Below are 24,878 nucleotides of genomic sequence, written 5' to 3' on the forward strand. Positions count from 1 at the left end.
AAAGTATTCTAAGAACTAAGCCAACATGGGAATGGAGAAAGGAGATCCTGATGATAGGCATGACTGCAATTTGGTTTGCAGACAGTAGACAAGAGGGGCTGGAATTTATTGGAGAAAACTGGCAAAGGAACCAAGATATTGGGATAAAATAACTAGAGAGGGAAAGGGAATAGAATGGGAAGAGGCCAAGAATGTATTTGGACTGTAGGTTAGAGACTGCCTTCCGTATCAAGGATAAATATTTAGAGTATAGGCAAAGAAAAAGAAATAGAGGGGTCCTGAATGAAAGACATGCACTGCTAGGGTTTTTAGTAGAATCCAGAACGAAGCTGCTGTTAAAAAAAGGAATAACTAATACAGCATAGAAAAAAAATTCCATGATAACTATAAGAATTAATCAGAGGAGGTTAGAAAGGATTAGAAAGAGAGACTGCATAAGCAATTCACAAAGAAACAGTGGGGGATATATGTATGTTGGTTGCCCAAATATGCAACAAAATCTAGCAGATTTAGGATTTTTCCTTGGAAATGTTTACATAGATATTTGTATACCCCAAGTAGATTCCAGAGAATTTTTCCCCAGGTAGACAGTAAATGTTGGAGGTGTGATGGGGAAGAAAGTGGTAAATGGGAACATTTTCTGGGAGTGTAATGAGTTGGCAAACTTTAAAGATTCCCTGCAGACTGCTCTGCCAGAGATACTGGGTGAGCAATTTGGTGTATCTAGGGGAAGATTTTTTTGAGCTATGACACAGAATCAGAATTGTCTAGACATGGTAAGGCCTTGCTGAGTCTAACTATGGTGGCTGTCAAAAAAGCAATTACTAGAAAATGGAAACTGAAGTCTAAACGAACTGTACTAGAATTAGTGAATGTAGCAACAGAGGTAAAACAACTGGAATTGGGATCTTTAGGAAACGGCAGGAACAAATTACAAAGAAAAAAATGGGAATTGTGGGAACAATACATACAGAGGAGGAATGATATTTAAAAGAACGCAGGATTTGAATGAGCTATATAATGTCTGACAATGATTGGGTGGATTATAAGTGATGTATAATATTTGCAGGTGGAATTATGTCTGTTTGGTTTGTGATGTAAAATGCTTGCAACTAGGATTATGTCAATATGGTTTGTTTTCATTTATATAAATGTATGAATGCCTATGTCATAAGTGATAATTTAATAAAAATGTTTCTTGTTAAAAAAATCTGCTGGGCATTGTCTATACTCCTACCATGTTGTTAAGGCCTGGAACTCTTTACCAGTATCCATCATGCCAATGCCCTCCTTGCCATCCTTCAAAACCATTTTTGAAAGACCTCCTAACCAAAAGCTCTCTCTTTTCTTGCTCAACACCAGGATAAACTATATCCTTAAAAGAGAACAAGTGCCTGTTTATACCTTACATCTCCTTACCCTCCATTCTTCACTCACTTCCTCATGTCTATCAATTTCTCTCCCCTGGCTTTCTCTCTAAAGATACCATAAGACTGCTATTCTCTCACTTCATATTGCAATTTCTGTTCATATTATACTAACTTACCTTTAATTTCTGTATAAAGCGACTAAAATTTCTCTAATTATTAAATTATCGTCATTATAATTTGTATCTGTTCTTAACCAGTGTTTTCATATTATGGCTAATGTGGTATGATTAAACTATAGATGTTTTTGTATTATTTTTGAAGATTGTAAAATTATTGTTCTTATAATGTTTTGCAGTACTTTGGAGCTTTTCTCTCTGGGTCTCCACTGAAAATGGGCTCCTACCAGGTTGGATTTTCCTGGTAATCAAATGTCAATACATAAATAAAAATCTAAACCAATTGTACTTGAACTAATGAGTATCTAACTAAGATAAAAGAACAGGAAATGGGATTTTTAGAAAAGGGTAGAAGTAAACTGCACAGAAAAAAATGGAAACTATGGAGAAAATACATGCATAAAAATGTTTTGGAGGAGAATAAGTTATGTACTCACTATAATGTTCCATCTATGTTGTCCATTTTCATTCTTCCTCAGCTAGTGGGGTTTGGATCCAATCCTGGGATCCAGCTCAGCTGTTGCACTACCTCTTGACCACCAAAAATCTCTTGAGCTGCTTCCCTACCCATAATGCACCAAACCCTAACATCTATCAGAGCTTGTTTGCTGCTTGACAGACAAAAGACAGTTGTGTCCTTGAAGCTTGTCATTCCCCCAGAAGTTAGGCATTAAAAAAGGTGGGGAGTTGTAGAATGAAAATGGACAACACAGATGGAACGTTATGGTGAGGACATAACTTTATCTGATGATGTCAATTTTCATTCAGTCCTCAGCTAATGAGACAGAGTCCCCAGCTGCCTAAAATCCTGGATGGACTTTAAGGAAGGATATTGCTGAGTCCGGTTGAGCCGCCAGCTGCTCTTCTCCTCGAGACCAGATCTACTTTGTAATGAGTGATAAAAGTATGAGGATTTGACCAGGCTGCAGCTGCATATATATCGTCCATAGAAACTCTAGACTGGAAGACAGATGAAGTTGCAATCAATCTGGTTGACTGAGCCTTTAAAGGCTTTGGTAAGGGAAAATTCAGTTTGTTATAGATAAATGAAATGCAATCTGTCAAGCCATCTAGCTAGAATTACCTTTGTAACTGATTCACTCAATTTAGTATGATAAAGGAGATAAAAGAATAGTTATGTAAAATCTTTCCATAACCATAGATGTCCTTCTCTTCCATGTTGCAGTATTCTTAGTTTGAGATTCCCCACCTCAGGTGACCTGAACCTCGGCTCTTATACAAAACGTTTAAGCCTGGCTGCTGTAGGTGCGTGTAGGGCCATAAACCAGGGACCTTAAATGTGAAGTCTGCATTCACAAACCTCAGAACTTAAATGCCCAGTCGGACAGTTCAATAGAGAGTAACAAGTGATGTCAACAAGAGGTGCAAAGTGCCATATGCTGGCTAGTCTAACCCTAGTCTAGGGGAGTGCCTCAGAGGGCCCTTTAGACAGGTCAGTAGTAAAAAGGGAGATAGGTGGGTGGGAAGCAATACTGCAACATGGAAGAGAAGGACATCTATGGTTATGGTAAGATTTTGCACAACTATTCTATGTCCTTCTATTCCTATGTTGCCGTATTCTTATTGTGGGAGAGTACCACAGCTTAGTTAGAGGGAAGGGTGGAAGTAGAGGTAGCTGATTCCACAAAGCCCTGCAGAATTGCTCTAGCAAACCCTGCCCAGGCTCTGGAGACGTGTTCCAATTTGTAGTGTTTGGTGAAAGTGTGTATGGTGTACCAGGTGGCTGCTTACAGGATGGAGGCTGTGTCTAGGCCTTTGAGGAAGGCTTTGTAGGTTGCCACAGCCATGGTAGAATGAGCTCTTACTCCCTGGGGTAGGTTCTTGCCATGGTAGGAGTAGCAGAAGCAAATAATTTTCCTAATCCAACAGGAAATGGTTTGTTTGGAGACTGTCTTGCCCAGGGCCCTAGGGTGGAAGGATACAAAAAGTTGGTTTGATTTTCTGATGGACTTAGTTTTGTCTAGATAAAACCTTAGTTGTCTGTGCCCATCCAGGGAATGGAGTATCCTCTCACTGTCATTGGTTGGAGAGAGGGAAGAAAGTGGGCAAGTGAATGGATTGGTTTAGGGACAGTTCCTTGACCACATTAGGCATGAAGGAAGGGTTAGTACGTAGGGTCACCCTTTCCTTGTGGAAGGTAGTGTAGGGAGAGCAGGCCATTAGAGTTTGTAACTCTGACACCTGTCAAGCTGAGGTAAGTGCCAACAGCAGTACAGTCTTCCATGTGCACATTTGGAGCGTAGCAGCACTAGCTGGTTCGAATGGGGCCAGCGTTAGTTTTTCCAGGATGAAGTTTAGGTCCTGGGGGGTGAGATGTGTTTTCTTGGTGGTCTGATGTGTAAGACCCCTTTCAGGAATAATTTGACATCTAGCTTGCTAGTAAAGGGGGTTCTAATGGTAGACAGGCTGAAATAGCTGATAGGTGAACTTTCACTGAAGAGTACAAAAGACCAGCCTTAATGAGTTCACACACATATGTAAGGACTAGGGGGATCTGCCTGACAGGGGTCCCTGTCCTTATGGAGACACCAGTTGGAGAATCTTTCCCATTTTGATAAGTAGGAACCTTGTAGTAGGTTTCCTGGCCTCCCTCAGGACTAAAAGCACGTCCTCTGAGTAGTGGTGTCTAAAAGGGATTAAAGGTTTATCACCCAGAGTGTTAGGCCCAACATCTGTTGGTGAGGGTGAATTAGAGTTCCCTTTTGTTGTGTGAGTAGGTCCACCTTGTTGGCTAACTTGTGGTGATTGCCCTTGGCTAATGAGAGAAGTAGGGGGGAACCAATGCTGCCTTGGCCAATAGGGAGTCACAGGCAAGATTTTTGGTTTGTCCCTCCTGATTTTCCGGAGGACTTTTTGAATGAGAGGGAAGGGTGGAAATACATAGAGAAACCGCCCCTTCCATGGAATGCTGAAGGCATCTACCCTCCAGGCAAGTGGAGAGTGGTCCTTGGTGCAGAATTTCTTCAGTTGTCTGTTCTGGGGAGAGGCAAACAAATCTACCTGAGGAGTGCCCCACCAGTGGACAATGTCTAGAAAATTGTCCCTGTTCAGCATCCACTCATGTTGTAGAGAGGATGTCCTGTTGGCAATATCCACTTGTTTGTTGTCCTGGGAAGGGATGTATGTTGCCTGCAGGGATAAGCTGTTTCTGGAGGCAAGGTCCCAAATTTGCAGTGTTACCCTGCAGAGGAGGTAGGCTTTGGTCCCTCCCTGTTTGTTGAGATACCATATGACTGTGGTGTTGTTTGTGAAGATTTGAAGGGAGCCCGGTTGCAGAATGGGGAGGAAGACTTTCAGGGCCAGAAGAACTGCGGTCATGTCCCTCACATTGATATGTTTCTTTTGCAGGGTAGGGTACCAGGTCTCCTGTATCATGAAGCACTGCATGGTAGCCCCCCACCCTAGGTCTGATGCATCTGTATGCATGTGCTGGGTTGGGGTGGAGGCCCAGGTTCAGTAGTATTTGTTGAATACACCACTCTAATTCTGCTTTGAGGCAGGACAGGAGTGTAGTTTGGCACTCTAGAGGATGTTGGTGTTGTGACCACACATTTTTCAAGCACCATTGCAGTTTTCGCATGTGCATTTCTGGCTAGAGGCAACATAGGGATGGTGGCTTCCATAAGCCCCAGGATTTACATGAATTGTCTTGCAGATATCTGTTGAACTTGTAATAGGCTTTGGAAGTGAGTAGAGAGGGAAAGAACTTTGTCCTGAGGGAGGAAAGCCCGCATCAGGTTTGTTCTGCTCCTGTAGCCCAGAAAGATTTTGTCTTGTGGGGGGGGGGGGGTTAAGGATGATTTCTGGATTTTGAGGGTGAATCCCAGGTTTTGAAGCAGGGAAGTGGTGAATCTCAGATGGTTTTGAAGGGTGTCCTCTGTTTCTGCTAGAATGAGATTTTCATTTAGGTAAGGACAGATTTGGACACCTTTGGTTCTGCAAAAGGCTATAGCAGGGGCTAGGCATTTTGTAAATACCCTAGGTGCAGTAGATAAACCAAAGGGCAAAGTTGAAAATTGAAAGTGAGAGCAGGGCCCAGTGAAACGCACAAATTTTCTGTGGGAAGGTTTTATGGGGATATACAGATATGCTTCCTTTAGATCTAGTGTGGCCATAAAGGCCTGGGCTGGCAATAGTGGGAGCAGAGTTTGAAAGGATAGCATTCTGAATGATGGAACTTTTAGGAATAGGTTTAGAAAGGACATGTCTAGTATTGGTCTCCAAGGCCCATCTTTTTTGGGGACCAGAAATCGTCTTGAGAAGAAGCCTTTTCCTTCCTGTCCTCGAAGGACAGATTCTATAGTTCCTAAGTTCAGAAGGTCTTGCAGTATCTGAGGAATGAGATGCAGTTGATTTTTGGGGGGAAAAGGAATGCCCCTTGGAGGGTCTTTTCCTTCCAAGAAAGGAAATATCCGTTTTGTATTATTGCCAACATCCAGCGGTCTGATGTGATGGATTTCCAAATGGGGAGGCAGTGAGAGAGGTGGGCTGACAAGGGAAGATGGGCAAGGCAATCGCGCATTGTTGGGATCCACATCTATCATGAAAAGGCTGTCTTTCAGTAGGTTGTGAGGCAACTGGTCTGGAGGTAGATTGCCTCCTGGTTCCTGTCCTAAGCCTGGAAGAGGAAGGGGTAGCAGAGGAGGGGGCCTCCTGACAAAGGTAGTCTTAGCAGTGTAATTTCTGTAATATTTAGGAATGGGGGACACTGGTAGGTGCTTGATGTCTTGAAGCTCTTTACTTTTCTCCTGCAAGTTTTTGAAGAGCTCTGCAGACTGTTTACCAAACAGGAGGTTGTGGTCTAGCTGGGCGTCTAGGATGTTTGACTTGAAATCTTCTGGTAGAGGTTGAAGGTGTAGCCAAAAATATCTGCGGCGTGCTGATACAGAAGCTGCGGACCATGCTGAGGCCTCTGCTGCATCATAACTGCATCTAATAGAATGTCTGGCTACCTGAAAAGCCAGGGGCAGTTTAGATGCTATCTCAGTTTTGGTAGGGCAGTCAGGGTTGGATGACAGGAGAGTAGAAGCTTGTGATACTAGGTCTAAGGCATATTTTATCATATGGGTTTGATAGCTGATAGCTCTGAAGGTTAGGGTGGAAGAGGTATAAATCTTCTTTCCTATCCTTGTCCATGTTTTTGCTATCTTTGTCAGTAGGCAGAAGAGATGCTGAAGGAATCAGTCTTGTTTGCTTGTTAGGGGATACAGCAATCACAGCAGGGTCTGCCAGGGGTGGTTTTACCAGGAATTTTTGTTCATCTGGAACTTTATAGAACTGGTCAGGTCTCTTTAGGGGCAGGTGGTTGAGCATCTGGGTTCTTTGATGCTGAGGTGAATGCATCAAGGTAGGCAGGAATGACTGGTGGCTTGGCTGAAGGCAAGGGAGATTCCACTTAGAGTAACTTAAAGTATCTCCTTTGGGTTTCAGTCATTTGGGAAGTGTCCCATTTAAAGTATTCTTTTATCTTTGTGATGGCCTCCCCAAAGGTGATATCTTCTGGTGGAGAGTCCCCTTCTATGGATTCCTCATCTGGGGAAGAATATTCAAGTGGAGAGGCAATTTGAGATGAATAGGAGATTGATTCATCTGATGATGAATAGTAAGGTTCCTGTTCTTCTTCCCCTTCATGAGCAGTGGGAGGGAGGAGAGAAGCAGCTGAGGCAGGCCTAGGACTGGCAGTACAGGTGTGTGCACTTACCATAAATGTAGATGTTCGACTGTATTCACTGTTGCATCATTACATTTGGGTAATCTGCTGGCAGGTGGCCCTCAGTCAGCCTGATTAACAGTCTTGGGTCCTGCGTTGGTTGCTGTCCCTTCTTCCATGACGTCAGGTCGTCAGGGGTATAAAACATACAGCCGACACCATTTTCATCAGTTTTTCTTGCCCCAAATGGGGAGCAAAATATATATATATATATATATATATATATATACAGTAAGATGCTGTCTGGTTCGATTCTCAGCTAGAGCGTCTTCTGCATGGAGACATGTGTGAATGGGCATACCTTCATTGAAGGTTGTGCATCAGGGCTGGTAACTCGGCACGTAAAAATCAACTACCAATCATTATCGGACCGGAGTTCCGCTGTGGCGACCCCTAACCGGGAAAAGCCGAAAGACACAACAACAACAACATATATATATATATATATATACATATGTAATTTAGAACACAAAAAATATACCTCCAAATAAAAGCAAATACAACAAAAAGGCTTTTGAGCATAGTAAAAGAAAGAAGAGGTATAAAAAAAAAAAGTAGGGGGCTGGCGGGTGGGTAACCAGGACTGCAACAGTGAATACACTTGAACATCTACATTTATGGTAAGTGTACACAACTGTACTATGTTCTTCGTGTTTCACTGTTGCAGTCATTACATTTGGGTAGAATCCCAAAGCTATGGTTGGGAGGATGGAATTAAACAGCATTAGGAGCAGCTATAAGGCCCTGCAGGACAGCAGTGGCAAAGTCTGCTCTGGATTTAGAGAAGAGAGGTAAATGGTAATGTTTGGTGAACATATGAACTGAGCTCTAGGTAGCAGCTTCTAGAATGTCTCTGGTAGGAACCCCTCTGAGAAAGGCTGCAGAAGTAGATGCAGCCTTGGTGGAATGGGATCTGATCCCCTTGGGGACAGGTTTACCATGATGCATGTAGCAGAAATGAATACAATGGCTTATCCATTTTGAAATAGTTTGCTTTGAAATAGCCTTTCCCTCTGCCCCTGCAGCAAATGCCACCAATAGTTGCTCAGTTTTTCTTAGAGATTTTGTCCTGTTTAAGTAAAAGCTTAGTTGTCTGTGTACATCCAATGAATACGGAATCCGCTCCCCTTTGTTCTGTGGATTTGGGAAAAAATTTGGCAGATGAATGGTCTGATTAAGAGACACACTAGATACCACTTTAGGCATGAAGGATGGATTGGTCGTGAGCGCCACCCTGTACAGATAGAAAATAATAAAAGGCTCCACTGCCATGAGAGCCTGTAGTTCTGAAATCCTTCTAGCTGAAGTGACTGCTGAAAGAAAAGTGGTCTTCCAAGAGAGAAATTTTATGTCTGCAGTAGCAGCTGGTTCAACAGGAGGTAGGGTGAGTTTTTCCAGCACAAAACTGAGGTCCCATGCAGGAGTTTGTGCTCTCCTGGGAGGTCTTAAATTTTTGGCCCCTCCAAGATACTGCTTTAGCAGGGGATGAGAAAAGAGAGGAGGCTCTGTGTTGTAATGAGCTGAAATGGCAGAGGCATGGATTTTTATGGAAGAGAAAGATAGGCCCTTGTGAGACATCTCAATTAAATATTGCAGAATCTGAGGAATAATGGGTATTTGCTGTGCTTATTCCTTGTGATTGATTTGAGGCACAGAATCTTTTCCATTTATCAGCATAAGATTTTCTAGTACTAGGCCTTCTAGCCTGCAAAATTACATCCATCACAGGTTTGCTGAGAGATGTAACTGGTGAAATTAGTTGATTAGCCATCCTGCAAGATTCAAAGTTTGGAGATGAGTGTGCAGAATTTGACAGTTCTGCTCAGACAGTAGATAAGGTGTCTGAGGCAGGTACCATGGAGGAAGGTGTGACATATTGCTTAGGAGCGGGTACCAGTGTTGGCGAGGCCAGTCTGGAGCAATCAGAATCATTTTTGGTTTTTCCTGTCTGACTTTTATTAATACCTTGGAGAGCAAAGGCAGAGGGGGAAAGGCATAGACTGATAGGTTTTTCCAGCTGAAGGATAGAGCATCCACTTTCCAAGCTTTTTTGTGATGGATTCTTGTGCAGAATTTGTCCAGCTGATAGTTTTGGGGTGAGGCAAAAAGATATATGTTTGGGCTCCCCCATTTGCGTGTCAACATGCTGAAGATTTGTGGATTCAGTTTCCATTCATGTGGGTCCATAAGATTTCTGCTTAGGTCGTCTGCCGGAGTATTTTGCTTTCCTGGCAGGAATTGAGCTTATAGATGTATTTGGTAAGTCAAGGCTGTGTTCCACAAAGCCATGGCTAGTCTGCAAAGGGGGTAGGAATGGGTACCCCCCTGCTTGTTTATGTATCACATGACTGTGGTGTTGTCCGTCTTTATCTGTAGTTGTCCTGGATGAAGAAAGTCCTTGAAGGCTGTTAGAGCATTCTGTACAGCTAGCATCTCTTTCTGGTTGATATGCAGGTGCATTTGATTTGGGCTCCATTCGCCCTGAATGCATCTCCCTGCCAGATGCACCCCCAAGCATAATCCTGTAGTCAGGGTTTGGGTGGCAGGGGGTGGAATGAATGACAGTCCCTTGTTTTGGTGACAGGCCTCTGCCCGCCAAAGGAACTCCTGTTGCAGGCAAGTAATGAGAGGAATCATTGTTTCCAGGCTGTGACAATGCTGACTCCATAAGCTTTTTAGGTACCATTGAAGTTTCCTCATATGCAGTCTTGCATATGGAATTAGTAGAATGCAGGAAGCCATGAACCCCAAGGCCTGCAGAATTTGTCTTGCAGGTAATTGGGTTTTTGTGGCCACTTGTTTGAAGCAAGTCATCAATTGGATTTGTTTTTCTGGCATGAGGTAAGTCATCTGGGCAGTTGTATTCAAGCTTGCACCCAGGAATGTAATTATTTGAGAGGGCACCAGTTGTGATTTCTTTTCATTTATGATGTACCCTAGGCAAGTTAGAAGCTTTTTTACAAACGCCAGATGCTGTAGAAGAGTGTCCTTGTTTTCTGCCTGAATTAGACAATTGTCCAGATAAGGATAAATTTAAATTTTTCTTTATCTGCAAGATGCAATTACTGGTGCCAGGCACTTTGTGAAGACCCTGGGTGCAGTAGATAAGCCAAAGGGCAGTGCAGAGAACAGGTAATGCAAATAGCCTGCTTTGAAGCGGAGGTGTCTTCTGCAAGGTTCCCTGATTGGGATATGCAGGTAAGCCTCTTTTAAGTCTAGAGTTACCAACCAGGCATCCTTGCCTAGCATAGGCAGTAACTGTTGTAAAGTCAGCATCTTGAATTTTGAAATGTCCAGGAATGTATTTAGAATTGATAAGTCCAGAATTGGACGCCATGATTTGCCTTTTCTGGGTACCAGGACATGTCTTGAATAGAAACCTTGTCCCTTTTCCTTTTCTGGTACTGGTTGAATAGTCCCCATATTCATAAGGGACATAACTTGTTTTGGGGCCTCTGCCCACTGATTTGGGGGTAGGTCCCGCCATCCATTTGGGATTGGCAACGTGTGGAAATGAAATCTGTATCCCTGGGATACTATATTTAAAACCCACTTGTCCTGGGTAATTAGATGCCAATTTTGTGCATGAAGTGCTAGTTTTCCCCCCAAAGGGCCTGCCAAAAGATAAGTGCTTGGAGATGGCAGAGGAAAGTCATTGAGACTGTTTACCGTAGGGAGGTGCCTTGCTACTTCCATATTTGGAGGTGGAGGCACCCCATTGTTTTGTTCTGTAAGTTCCTTGTGACTGAAACCTGGAGCCTTTGGGGTGTCTGGGTTTGACCTGAGCGGCTCGGGTGGGTACTGGAAAGGACCAATTCTTAGTAGGCCAGTGCCTACTGAACCTGGGTGGCTGCACTTGTAGGAAATCTTTTACAGGTTTGCATAGATTTAGCTTTGTCTTCCATCTTTTTCAAAGCTTCTTCTGCCTTATTACCAAACAGACTGCCCTGTTGTAAAGGAGCATCCAACAATTTTGCTTTAACATGATCAGGCAGATTTTGCTCCTTGAGCCAAGCATGCCTTCTTATCACAGATCCAGTTACAGTGGCCCTGCAAGAGGCCTCCAAGGAATCAAAACCACATTGCAAAGTATGCTTTCCAACTTGTTCAGCTGAATGCAATAAATCCTGTAACTCTTTATTTTCCACACAATCAGAAATCAACATCATTTTCTGTTTAAGTAAGCCCATGACATGCTGCTGCTATTTAAGCATATGAAATTGACAGTTTAAAGCCCTGATTGCCAAGGTTGCAGACGTGTAAAACTTCTTACCCCATCTATTCAGTGCCCTGGAGTCTCTATCAGAAGGGGTAGGATTTTTAGCAGTAGAAGCTTTAACACCCTTGGGACCCTGATAAATGGTTTCAGGGTCAGCAGAAGGGTTTTTAAAAAGGAATTTGTGGGACTCAGGAACCCTGTAATATCTGTCTGGCTTACTAGGAGCCAGAGGCAGGGAATCAGGAGCCATGCTGGATTCTGAGAAAACATCATCAACAATGTCTAGAACAATAGTTATAGCTAAAGGCCTATGCTGAGAAAGAAGAAGGAAATCCCTAAGCCTCTTTTTAGATTCCGAAAAATACTGACTCTCCCAATGAAAATGTTCCCTTAAGGTATGCAAAGTTTCTCCAAAAGAAAAATCCTCAGGAGGAGAAGCAGAAGGGATGGATTCTTCTGCATCAGAGTCCTCATAAGGTGGAATAGACAATTCCTGATCAGAAGAAATGGAAACCTGATCTGAAGATTCATAATCAGTGCCTTGCCTAGGCCTCTTAGCAGGAGGGGGTTGGGAACCCCTGATCAAGGTAATTAAATCCTCAGCCATTTTGATCATTTGTTTTTTAGGCATAGGGGCCTGTGCACGTGGCCCAAGCATTGGTTTTTTAGACATAGAAGTTGATTTTAGCCTAGGTTTTGAAGATGGCATCGGTTTAATATACAAATCTTTAGGTTTGAAAACACCCTCAGAAGCCGGTGCCTGCTCACCGGCTCCGGACCCATCTAAGGTAGAGACATCCGCGGGTTCAATACTTAAAGTGTCTCGCAGCATACCGGACTCCGAATGGGTCTCGGTAGAGGCCTGTGAATCAAAAGTAGCAGGTATGAGGGGCTGTCTCTTTTTCTTTGCGTTTTTTGTGTATTCCGGTAGTCGGATTGCTAACCGATGACATTTCTGGATAGTTAAATCTTGAGCCAAAATACTTAGATGCAAAAATATACTGACGCTTATTAGTGCATTTATTAAATTTAGTACAAAATCGACAGCAAGGCACGTTGTGGTCAGGGCCTAGGCAAGGAATACAGTACAAATGAAAATCCTTATGAGGTATTTGCTTCCCACAAGTAATACAATTATTAAATTTTACTGACATCGGTAAGGAGCAAGAAAAATTTTCCCTAATGCGGTACTTAGCTTTAGGTTGAAGACTTCGGTTCTGAAACTCGAAAATGAAAATTTCAGGAGTCAGCCGACTGGCACTTCTGAACTGCTTCTGTTTTGGGCACCACACGGCAAGAAAGACTGATAAAAATGGCGTTGGCTGCATGGTTTCCATGACCTGACGTCATGGAAGAAGGGACAGCAACCGACACAGGACCCAAGACTTTGTTAATCAGGCCAACTGAGAGCAACCTGCCAGCAGATTACCCAAATGTAATGACTGCAACAGTGAAACATGAAAAACATGCATCAAGGAGCTGTTGAAGGATTCCCAGTCTGGGACTCCTTCAGAAGGTGGAGTCTAGTGTTTTGTTTTATGCTTCCTTTTCAAAGGAGTAGTTTTTGGAGGCGGCCTGGATTCACGGGCCTGGCAAGTGGTAGGGATTTCAGGCAATGGCACTGCGGTTGGTTGTCCGACAATATCTGGTCCCCCCTCAACATCGGTAGGGACCGACGTCAAAGCTACCTCTGTAGACGCACTGGCCATTACTTCCAAAGTGGCTTCCTTGAGGGGAGCCGTCAAAGTAGTTGGTTCTATCGGACATCCCTCAACTCTTAAATTGGAAGCTGGCAGAACATCCGATTGTGGACAGGCAGAGGAAGTAGGCCTGGAAACCTTTGCCTTTTATCGTGATGGTTCCGTCAGTGTGACCGATTCGGGATCCATCCTGAGCACCAGTTTTTTGAGTCTTTGGTTTTCTAAATATAGATTAAGAACAGCCAGGCAGCTTCGGAGGGTCTTGGGTATAAATGACTGACAAATTGAGCAAGAAATATGGTCGTGCTCTTGCCCTAGGCAGAAAACGCAGTGGTCGTGCATATCCTTATGCTGAATCTGGCACCTGCATCGGCATTTACCATTCTTAGCTGACATCGTCTAACGGTAAGTACAGCAAACCAAGCTGAATCAAAATAAAAGCTAAATCCCCAATGGGGTACTTAGCTGTAGACGTCTTCAAGTCAAGGAGCAAAGCAATCAATGTGACAGTCAGCTGTGGCTGAAAAGTACTGAAGTCTGTGTGTGTAGACATCACATTTAAGGTCCCTGGTTTATGGGCCTACGTGTGACGTCCCACACACCTACAGCAGCCAGGCTTAAGCTTTTGTATAGGAGCTGACGTTTGGGTCGCCTGAGGCAGGGAATCCCACACTAAGAATACTGGAACATAGGAATAGAAGGACATCAGCTGATCTGGCCTTCTAATTTCTTTTGTTCTGTGTAGGTAGAAAAGTAATTGTTTATTCAATAAGTGTAGCATATATTCCCCATTATTTGTAAATTTTGGAAAGAATACTGTCATATTAATGGATTGGTTGATGTTGGATTCTGACACCACCTTAGGAAGAAAGGAAGCATGGATACGTAACACTACCCTATATCTTTATGAAAAATCAAATATGGAGGATCAGAAGATAATGCTTGAAGTTCCGAAATTCTTTTAGCAGATATAATTGCAACTAGAAAGATAGTTTTCCAGTTCAGGAATTCAAGATCATATTTAGCTGCCGGTTCAAAGGGAGAATGAATTAAGTTTTGAAGTACCAAATTTAAATCCCATGGTGACGTAGGGTCTTAGCAAGAAAGTTCCTCTCAAAAAGGCCTTACACAGTTTAGAGGAAGCCAGTGAAGTATTTTGAAATCCTGCATGAAAGTTAGAGATTGCTGCAAGCTGGACTTTAATAGTTGATGAACTAGTGTCTTCATTAAATAAACTCACCAAAAATTTAAAAAAACAGATTGAATTGGAGCTGAGAAGTGGTCTATCTGATTTTGTTCTAGCCAGCAAACAAATCTTTTCCATTTACTCCTGTAGAGGGTTTATGGTAAGATAAAAATATGGAACAGACAGGGGAAGAAAACATTGGTTGTCTGGCTATTAAAGGATTTGGAGAAACTACGCTGTTAGTTTGAGGTTTGAGATATCCCGGTGAACAGTGCCTGTTGGGTGAGACAGGAGGTCTGGAATTGGATATAGAATCCAAGGTGGACATAGTAGATGAGGTCAAAGGAAGGAAAAACAAATCTGCCAAGGCCAGTAAGGAGCAATAAGCGTAACTTTGCTCTTTAACCGGGCTGCTTTCTGAAGGAATTTGTGGAGTTGGAGAATAAGCATACAGAAGACCGGTGGGGCAAATCGTGGAGTAGAGTATCCCTCAGTGATTCCCCTGGCGGGGGAATAAGGGCAAAAAAGTTGCTGTACTTGTTTAGGGTAGAGGCAAAAGGATCATAGCAAGGCTGGTCCTACTGGCTGAAAATCATATCCTTCAATTTGTTGTTGAAAAAACACTCATGAGGTAGTAAGATGGACCTGCTCAGTTTTGTCTATCACGTTGGACTTTCCCGGAATATGCAGAAAATGGTTGGAAGATATCACCCATTATTGCACTCTGAGGGTTCTCAACATTGAGGGTAAGACCTGGTTCCCCCTGCTTGTTGATGTACCAAACTACTGACATATTGTCTGCCTGGACTGCAATTGTTCCAAGATAGAGAGAATCTTGGAATGCTTGCAATGCCAAAACCACCGCTCTCATCTCCAGAATATTGATATTCAAAGTTGGCCTCTTCATGGGACCAAGTGCCTTGGACTGTTTTTTCCCAGAAAATGCCACCTCCCACCCAATATGGGATGCATCATTGGTCACTATGGCCTTGTGCTGAGGGAGGATGAAAGGGCGGCCTTGTAATACCTATTGAGATTGCATCCATCAGCAAAGGTATATTTTGCATACTTGAGTTGTTATTATCTTTGCTGACAGGGTGAGAAAACATTGACCATTGTACTTCTAGCATCCATTGCCAAATTCTCATGTGGAATCTCGCTAATGGAACAAATTGTTGTTGCTGACATTGACCCCAGGGCTTGCAGAATCAACCGGGCTGAAATTCTGGTACTGCAGATTATTTTCCTGACCTGCATTCTTATTGTTTGCAGTCTTAATAGTGCAAGAGAAGCTGCCACAGATACTGTGCTGAAAGCTGCTTCTATGAATTCTAATGTCTGTGTTGGTTGTAAGTGAAACTTGTAATTTATGATTATTCTGAGATATGAACAACTCTGTAGCACTTGATCTCATGCTTCTATCATTTGATGCTTGGTCAGGATGGTAATGAGCCAGTCGTCCAGATTTGGAAACATCCAGAATCCTTCTTGAGTCCGAAGTGAACTGCTACCACTGCAATACACTTGGTGAACACCCTGGGGGCTGTGGTGAGGCCAAAGGTCAGTGCGCTGAACTGATAAAGACTGACTCTCAGCCAGAAGCGTAATTACCTTCTGGATCATCTGTTCATCTTTGTGTAAGAGTATGCATCCTGAGCTCTATCTAGCACATCTAGTTGTCCTTGCCCAAAAAGGGCAGAATGGACTGAACTGTGCCCATCATGAACTGTGCACGTTGGACTGACTTGTTCAACACACTACGACCCAAAACTGGTCTCCAGTCCCATTTTCTTTGTCACTAAAAAGAATCTGGACTAAGTTCTGGATTCTTCTTGGTCTGGTGAGACATCTTGGATAACATTTTTTTATTGGCAGGTTTTGAATTTCCAGTGTTGCTGCTTTCCTGATTGGGTGGAACATCAGGAAATTTTCTTGATAATAGAGGAGGCAGGGAAAAAGGAATTGGGTAACCTCTGGAAATAATTCTCTGCACCCAAATATCTTTTGTTATATCCAGCCAAGCTCTCTGGTACAGAGATAAGTGACCTGCGACTGCCTCCAGAGGTGGACAACAGGGCCTCCTTTTAGGAGTGCTGAAAGGGTCTGTCAGAAAAGGAATCTCTAGACCCCTGGTTTTGTGTGCCCCCTCTGCCACATGGGCGTTACCTTCCATTATGGCCCCTCCCTCCACGTCTGGGGGGAACTATCTCCATGTGTGTATTCTGGAAAGAACCCTGGGACTTTCTGATCCACATTTTTCAACCTCCCAGTTGATTCCTTTAAGGTTTGCAAAATGCATGCCCACTGCAGACAGGGTCTTTCCATCTTTGTCACACCTAGAGATGTGTCCTTCACTGTGGGGCCAAACAAAGAAGAGCCATCGAAAGGAACATTGACAAATGAAGACCTGAAGGGCTCAGCAAAATCACACAGGTGCATCCAGGCATAACTCCTTATGGAAATGCCTGAACCTGCAGCCCTTGATGTGCCTTCTGCAGCATGCGAGATAAGTCTGTCCCATGGACAAATTAGATATGGCTTGTAGGGTAGCCAACTGAAAGACTACTGAAGATTAGTTTTGGTTGCAGAAAACGATTTCAATAGCTCTTTAATCAATTCTTTTGAAGCCTCGTAAAATGTGCCAGATAGTTCAGTGATCTGATTGCAAAAGTCGCTGAAGCATAGGCACACTTCCCAAATCTGTCCAAAGCCCTAGACTCTCTGTTAGGAGGATGGACAGTGGAACTGTGTTCCGCAAGTTCCTTTTTTGTAGCTACTGCCATGACCATGGCATCTACTGGCAACCCTTTACCCCAAAATTCCCTGCCTACTGGTGGAGCCAGAATCCAGTCTGGCCTCTTGGGGATTAGGTCAACAGTATGGGGTTCCTTCCACACCTGCCTAGAGACCAAGTCTGTGATGTCATTGGTGGGGGGAGTAAACCAGGAGGAAGACTGGCCAGCTCCAAAGGCTTCCAGAAATACTGATTCCTCATAAGAAGGGTCTTGGGAAGACCAGCCACCTTTCTGCTTAAGGATCTCAAGAATGCCTCCAAATGAGACCTTATCGGGTGGTGATTTTGGGGACCCCTCTCCTTCACTGAAATTAGTATTCTCAGTGACTGACTCTTGAGGAGAGTCCAAGTGCCTCCTTCTGCACTTCCTCTTCCTATCTTCCTAAGGGCTTCCTCAGTGGGGTGGTCCAGTGAAGTATCAGAAGAGATTAGGATACCCTGCTGGTAGTCTGGAAGCTTTGAGCTGCCTATCCCTTTGGAGTAGAATGTTGAGGATCATGGTACAAATTCATCTGAGACGTACAGGATGAATCCGATGGGGTAGGACCCGTCTGACCTGTCGAAGCAGAGAACACTCTCTTTACAACCTCAAAGGCAGTTCGCTTCAGAGGGAAGGAAGACAACAGAGCCAAGAAAGCAAGTTTCTGGCCCATCACCTCCCTCCACTCCGAGAACAACCCACCAAGGTGGAAGTTGGAGCCGAGCTGTCCAGTGCCTAGGCTCTGAGAGGAAGAGATAACTCCAAAAACCTTGAAGTTGACTCCAACCTACTTGATGTGACAGGGATACTTCGGCTCCAAGAGTCATCTGACTCCTAGCATGTCAGAACCAGTGCACTCAAAGCAGTATCCAGATGCAAACCAGACGGACCCGGAACACTCAGATTTGAAGACTCTAAAACAACAGGTTGGATTAGAGAAGGAGCTGTAATGGGTGAAGTGGTAGATAATCTGACTTCCTTACCCAAAGGGGTAGGAGGTGTAAGAACTTCCATCTGAAACTGCACCATGAAGTATTTCCTCATCATCCTCTCCACATCTACTTTCATGAGACTCTTGGAGGAACAAGATGGGAAGTTGGCAAAATGGTTAAGGTGTTTACCTTGCAGACACAAGGTGCAGGGTTTGATTCTCATATGGGATAATTGGCTAGGCTTAAAATAACACACAAGGGCAGTTAGCCTAATACTAATCTATAAAATGATGCTAGGGATGGGGATTTGGACTGCTTCTCTAAAAAAGGAGAGGGGACTGGATTCAAGTTAGAAGAATAAGTAGTCTTCGGTAAAGGCTTCGGATCCGAGGGTGTGAGCTTGATCATATCTGATGGTAGTTGAACCGTGAATAATTTTGGATCAGAGTTCTCTTTCTTCTTTTTAGGTTCTGAGTAAGAAGAGGCTGAAGACTCAGAAAGTTGAGACATTTTTGTAGGGACTCTAGCTTTGTGTTTGGGGATTGACATGGCTTCAGAGACAGTAGTTGGCAGCAAGCCTTTCAAAAATCAATTCATAGATTAGTACGAGGCTAACTGCCCTTGCAAGCCATTTTAAGCCTAGCCAATTATCCCCTGTGAGATTTAAACCTTGTACCTTTTGTTTTTCCTGTTGGCTACTGCTTGTGGGTTAAATTCACGACAGATACTGCAGTCCTATTGCAAATGATCCTGACCCAAGCAATAGACATAAAGACTGTGAGCATCAGAATAAGCCAACATATGCCCACACTTATTGCACTTTTTAAATCCTGAAGGACCCTTTTCAGACATTCTGTAAAAGAAAAACAGAAATACTAAACTACCCCCCCCTTTTTTTTTTAAACAGCAAGAAGAAAAGTTAATTACCAACAATGGTAAAGAAGAAATACAAACTTTTATAAAAAGGACAAAAATTACCAACTATGTTAAGTAAGGAGGTATACACTGAGTGCAAAGTGAGCAGGGAAGGAAGGCTAGGCGTACCAACAATGGTAGGAAGGTGTACACTCAAAGACGTACCTCCCTGGACTACATGAAAAGAGACATGGAAGAGCTCTCTGATCATGCAGCCCAGGCTGGTATGATCCTGACCCTGAGTAGCATCCTGCCCTCACCAAGAATGATACCTCAGTATAAAGAAAAAATTATCAATTTCAGCAATTGGCTAAGCTTCTGGTGTCATTCAAAAAAGGATCCAGTGTCTGTCAGCCTGGGATGACATGCTTCGCAAGAGACGGCTTTCACCTGTCACTCCTAGACTTTTGAATACTGGCCAAGACTCTTCCTGCCCCCATAGTGCCTTTTTTAGGCAAGGCTCAAAAGTCAAACCCACCACCGTAAACAGCACAATTAACAAAAAACTGAGGGTTATGCTACTCAACGCCAGGAGTTTAAATCTCAAAATGCATGTGCTCGAAGCACTCCTCAGTATGGAGAACGTCGACATCTGTGCAGTAACTGAAACCTGGTTCAGGGCTCCAGGAGCACCCCACCACTACCGGGCTACACCTCATACCACATGTTTCGGCCACAAAACACGGACCGAAACACAAAAGGAGGGGGTGTATCCATATTCACCAAGGATACCTACACCTCCAGGTTAGTGGTGCAGCATGATACCTCTGAGATCATCCATGTGCAACTAACATCGGGCAAATCTGCAATTCAAATTGTGGCCTGCTACAGATCACCCTCCATGACCCAGGACCACCACTCCACCTTTCTGGAGACACTGGAAAACATGAAGGTCCTACCGAACACCCTGATATTGGGTGATTTCAATTACCCTACCATTCACTGGGAAAACTACTCAAGTACAAATTCCCAGACACAGCGCTTCCTGGAATTCATCAACTCAAACGCCCTGGATCAGCTGGTAAACTCCCCTACCAGAGGTGAAAACATATTGGACCTGGTCATCACCAACATGGGCGACAGTTCCACACAGGAGGTCAACCCGTCACTGGTTAGATCTGCCCATAAACTAATCACTCTGGATGTCCACACCCCACCACCACCCCCAACTAAGGAAACCACAGGAAAACACTTTTCTAAAGCAAACTTCACCTTACTTAAGACAGAGGTGGTAAGTTTCACAGCCCCCACGCTAAAGGATAACGCTGCCCAAGATGCAGAAACATTTACAAATGCACTACAAGGATGCATGGATCGTGCCATCCCTAGCAAAACCAAGATTAACTCCTCTAAGAGAAGGAAACCAGTTTGGTGGACCCCTGCAATAAACAGGCTATACAATAGAAGGAGGAAACTAGTTCAGAAAAAAAAGCAAATCCCAAGAAGGAAAGACATCCCTGATCAGTATCAGTAAGAAACTAAGGTCCCTCATGAAATCATCCAAGGCTAACTTCAAAAGAAAAATAGCCAAGGTTTCAAAAGATAACCACAAAGCCTTCTTTAGCTATGTTAAGAATCTAAGTGGCAACTCACAGATATGCACTGAACTAGTGCAGAATAGCACAAAATATACTGAACCTTCTGATATTGCCAACATCCTGGCAGACAGATTCAGTGCAAACTTCACCCCCCTCTCACCTCCAAAAGGGCCCACAACAATACCGGAAAAGTGTAGTGTCCCAAAAATCACAGACGCACAGGTGAAAACAGCCCTTTCAAAAGCCAAAAAAACAGCATCAATGGGACCAGATGGTGTCCCAGGCTGCATCTTGCACGAACTACAGAATGAATTAACCCCCCACCTAAACATGCTGATCAACTTCAGCCTCTCCACAGGCTACATGCCCATAGAATGGCACACAGCAACAGTTATTCCTCTCCACAAAGGAAAGGCCACAACTGACTCTGGTAACTATCGCCCTATAAGCCTGACTAGCCTGGTCTGCAAGGCTATGGAGCGCATCATCGTGGAGCTCATTAACAAAGACATTGGGAACCTCCAAACACTTGATCCGACCCAGTTCGGCTTTGTTAAGGGCATATCATGCCTACTCAACCTGGTTGACTTCTTCGAGACAGTCACCAAGGCCATAGACGAGGGAAAGATGGTTCACACAGCCTACCTTGACCTCGCCAAGGCTTTCGACACCATTCCCCACTTGGGTATTACAGAAAAACTCACCAGCCTGAACATAAACCCCTACATCATGAGATGGGTTGCCAACTGGCTTACAGATAGAACTCACACGGTAAGAATAGCGGGCTCCAGGTCCGACACTAAACCAGTCACAAGTGGTGTCCCGCAAGGCTCGCTCCTGGGACCCCTACTGTTGGGCATATACTTCTCAGAAGTACAGGCAAACACAGGAGGACTATGGCTAACCAAGTTCGCTGATGACTGCAAACTGGGAGCCATAACTGACTCTCCGGCTGACATGGACATCCTCCAAAAGGGCCTTACTGAGACGGACACCTGGTGTCAAAGTCATGGCCTCAAGCTAAATGCCAAAAAATGCATAGTCATCCCATTTGGGAAAAACAAAACACCCATGAATTACCACATAGGTGGCAGCCCCCTTAATACAAAAGAGGTAATAAGAGATCTGGGGACCCAGGTAGATAGTAATCTCTCCTTTGACAATCATATTGCCAAAGTAGTTAGGAAATCCTTCTATGTGCCCCATCTAATTACTAAAGGGTTTGCATCTAGAAATATATAGGTTATAGTGCCCCTCTACTCATCAGTCATTAGACCCATCATAGAGTACAATGCCCCATTTGGGATGTACCTCACAAGACACTTCCAATAGCTGGAAAGACCACAAAAGTACCTCACCAAGAGGATTACTGGCCTCAAACATATGTCCTATGCAGCCCGACTGAAAAACTCTGGCTGTACTCAGTGGCATATCGCTTACTCAGAGGTGATGTCTGCCTGACTTACAAAGCCATGTCCAACTCAGAACTGATGGACATGCTCCACCTAAAGAAATCCAAGTCACTGTGAGCCACGTGCTCTAGTGAGCTAGAACATGCTGGAGGGATAGATTCCTGTCATAGAGACTCCCCATGCTTTGGAACAAAATTCCAAATTACATCAGGCAGAGCCCCTCACTAACACTCTTCAAGAGAAATCTTGATGAGTGGATGGGTAACAGAAAATACACCCCTGGGATCACTTCATTGGCTCTGCTTGACAGAGGATCAGTTAATTAATCAATGGGGTGGCGAAAGCCGACATACTCTGGCTAGGCTTATAAATGCCCTCGGGCAGATAGCCTAGTACCTACTTATGAACCTATGAATGGATGTTGGTTCTTTTATTGACACCATATAGAAATCATTTTCCATGTATGAATATATGATTTTCTAGTAGCAGGACTTATTGCCTATTTTAATACCTGCAGAGTGTCTACATAAAAAAAGTGCTTACTGAAGTCACTCACCATACAGCCCAACACGTTAGTCATGGGAAATTTCAACAATGTATTAACTGTGTAACATACATGAGCAAGAACATGCTTGTCCAGAGGTTCCTGGACTTTGTCAATACAAATGCTTTGGAACAGATACCCTGCCCCCCAGAAAGGGCTCAAATGTCCTACACATAGTACTCATCAATGGGGAGGGGTCATTGCATGCCCCCCTGTGTGATGCCCTCCCTGGTTAGGTCGGACCATAAATCAGTCTTGTTTGAAGTAACTGTTGAACCTGTCACCACCACAAGAGGAAAAAAAATAAATAAAAATGTTTCCAAAGCAAACTACAGACTAATAACTGATGGTATACAAAGTTTTATGCCTCCCGCAGTCACAGACAACAATGACTCCTATGCAGAGTTGTACACAAATGCCCTGTATAAACACGTAAGCAATTGTATGGACTCGGCTATACCTGACTGGATTAAAACCAGGTCCTCCCGAAAAAACAAGCCACCCTGGTGGACCTCAAGTATAAATGGATTATACAACAAAAGGAAGAAACTGAGATCTAAGAACAGGGAACTAACTCAGCAGAGGAAGAATTCCCTCCACAGCTTGAACAAGCAAATCAGAAAGCTTGTATAGCCCTTTAAAGCTAATTATGAGGTTAAATAGCATCCCTAGCTAAGGATAATCATAAGGCATTCTTTAATTACATCCGAAAAGTACAGTTGTGTACACTTACCGTAAATGTAGATGTTTGAGTGTATTCACTGTTGCTGTCATTACATTTGGTTTATCTGCTTGCAGGTAGCCCTCAGTCGGCCTGATTAACAAAGTCTTGGGGGGTCCATCGGTTGCTGTCCCTTCTTCCATGATGTCAGGGGTATAAAACATGCAGCTGATGCCATTACATCAGTTTTTTTTGCCCTAGATGTCAGGTGCCCCTCTAATGGGAAGCAATTAAATATAAAAGCACAAAGATATACCGCCAACAAAAAAGCAAATACACCAAAAAGGCTTTTAAGCATAGTAAAGGAAAGTAGAGGTATAGCCAAAAGAAGTTAGGGGGCTGGAGGGAGGGTAACCAAGACTGCAACAGTGAATACATTCAAACATCTACATTTATGGTAAGTGTACACAACTGTACTATGTTCTTCGTGTTTCACTGTTGCAGTCATTACATTTGGGTAGATTCCCAAAGCTATGGTTGGGAGGAGGAATGTAGATAGCATTAGGGCCAGCTATAAGGCCCTGCAAGACTGCAGTGGCAAAGCCAGCTCTGGATTTAGAGAAAATTGGCAAATGATAATGTTTGGTTAAAAGTAGGTACAGAACTCCAGGTAGCAGCTTCTAGGATGTCCCTGGTAGGGATGCCTCTGAGAAAGCTGTAGAGGTAGATGTAGCCCTGGTGGAGTGAGGTCTGATTCCCTGGGGGTTAGGTTTTCCATGGTGCTTATAGCATAAATTAATGCAATGGCTTATCCATTTAGAAATGGTTTGCTTTGAAATAGCCTTCCCCTCTGCCCCTGCAGCAAATGCCACCAGCAGTTGTTCAGATTTCCTTTGAGGTTTAGTCCTGTCCAAGTAGAATCTAAGTTGTCTGTGAACATCTAAGGAATGCAGTATCCGTTCCCCTTTATTCCGTGGATTGAGAAAGAAGGTTAGCAAATGAATGGACCGATTAAGAGCCACACTGGATACCACCTTGGGCATGAAGGATGGATTGGTTCAGAGGGACACCCTGTCCGCATGAAAGATGATGAAAGGCTCCACTGCCATAAGGGCTTGTAATTCAGATACCCTTCTAGCCGAAGTGATTGCTAAAAGGAAAGCTGTTTTCCAAGAAATAAATTTTAAGTCTGCAATAGCAGCTGGTTCGAAAGGATGTACAGTGAGTTTCTCCAAGACAAAGTTAAGGTCCCAGGCTGGGGTTGGAGCTCCCCTGGGTGGTCTCATATTTTTGGCCCCTGAGGAACTGCTTGAGCAGTGGATAAGAGAAGAGGGGAGGTTCTGTGTTATAATGAGCTGAAATGGCTGAGGCGTGGATTTTAATGAAGGAAAAAGACAGGCCCTTGTGAAGCATCTCAGTTAAGTATTGTAAAATCTGAGGTAAATTGGGCGGTGCTGTGCTCATCCCTTGAGATTGGTTCTAGGCACAGAATCTTTTTCCATTTTTCATCATAAGATTTTATCGTACTAGGCCTCCTTGCCTCTAAAATGATATCCATCACAGGTTTGCTGAGGGATGGTAAAGGAGAGATTAAGTAATTAGCCAGGCTGCAAGGTTCAGTGTTAGAAGCTGAGGGTGCAGGTGAGGCAGGTGCCATGGAGATAACTGTGACACACTGCGCAGGAGGGGGTACCAATGTTGGCACGGCCAGTCTGGAGCA

The sequence above is a fragment of the Protopterus annectens genome, chromosome 4.part0, assembly GCF_019279795.1.
Source record: "Protopterus annectens isolate FY-2018-M chromosome 4.part0, PAN1.0, whole genome shotgun sequence".
In the NCBI taxonomy this organism is placed as follows: domain Eukaryota; kingdom Metazoa; phylum Chordata; order Ceratodontiformes; family Protopteridae; genus Protopterus; species Protopterus annectens.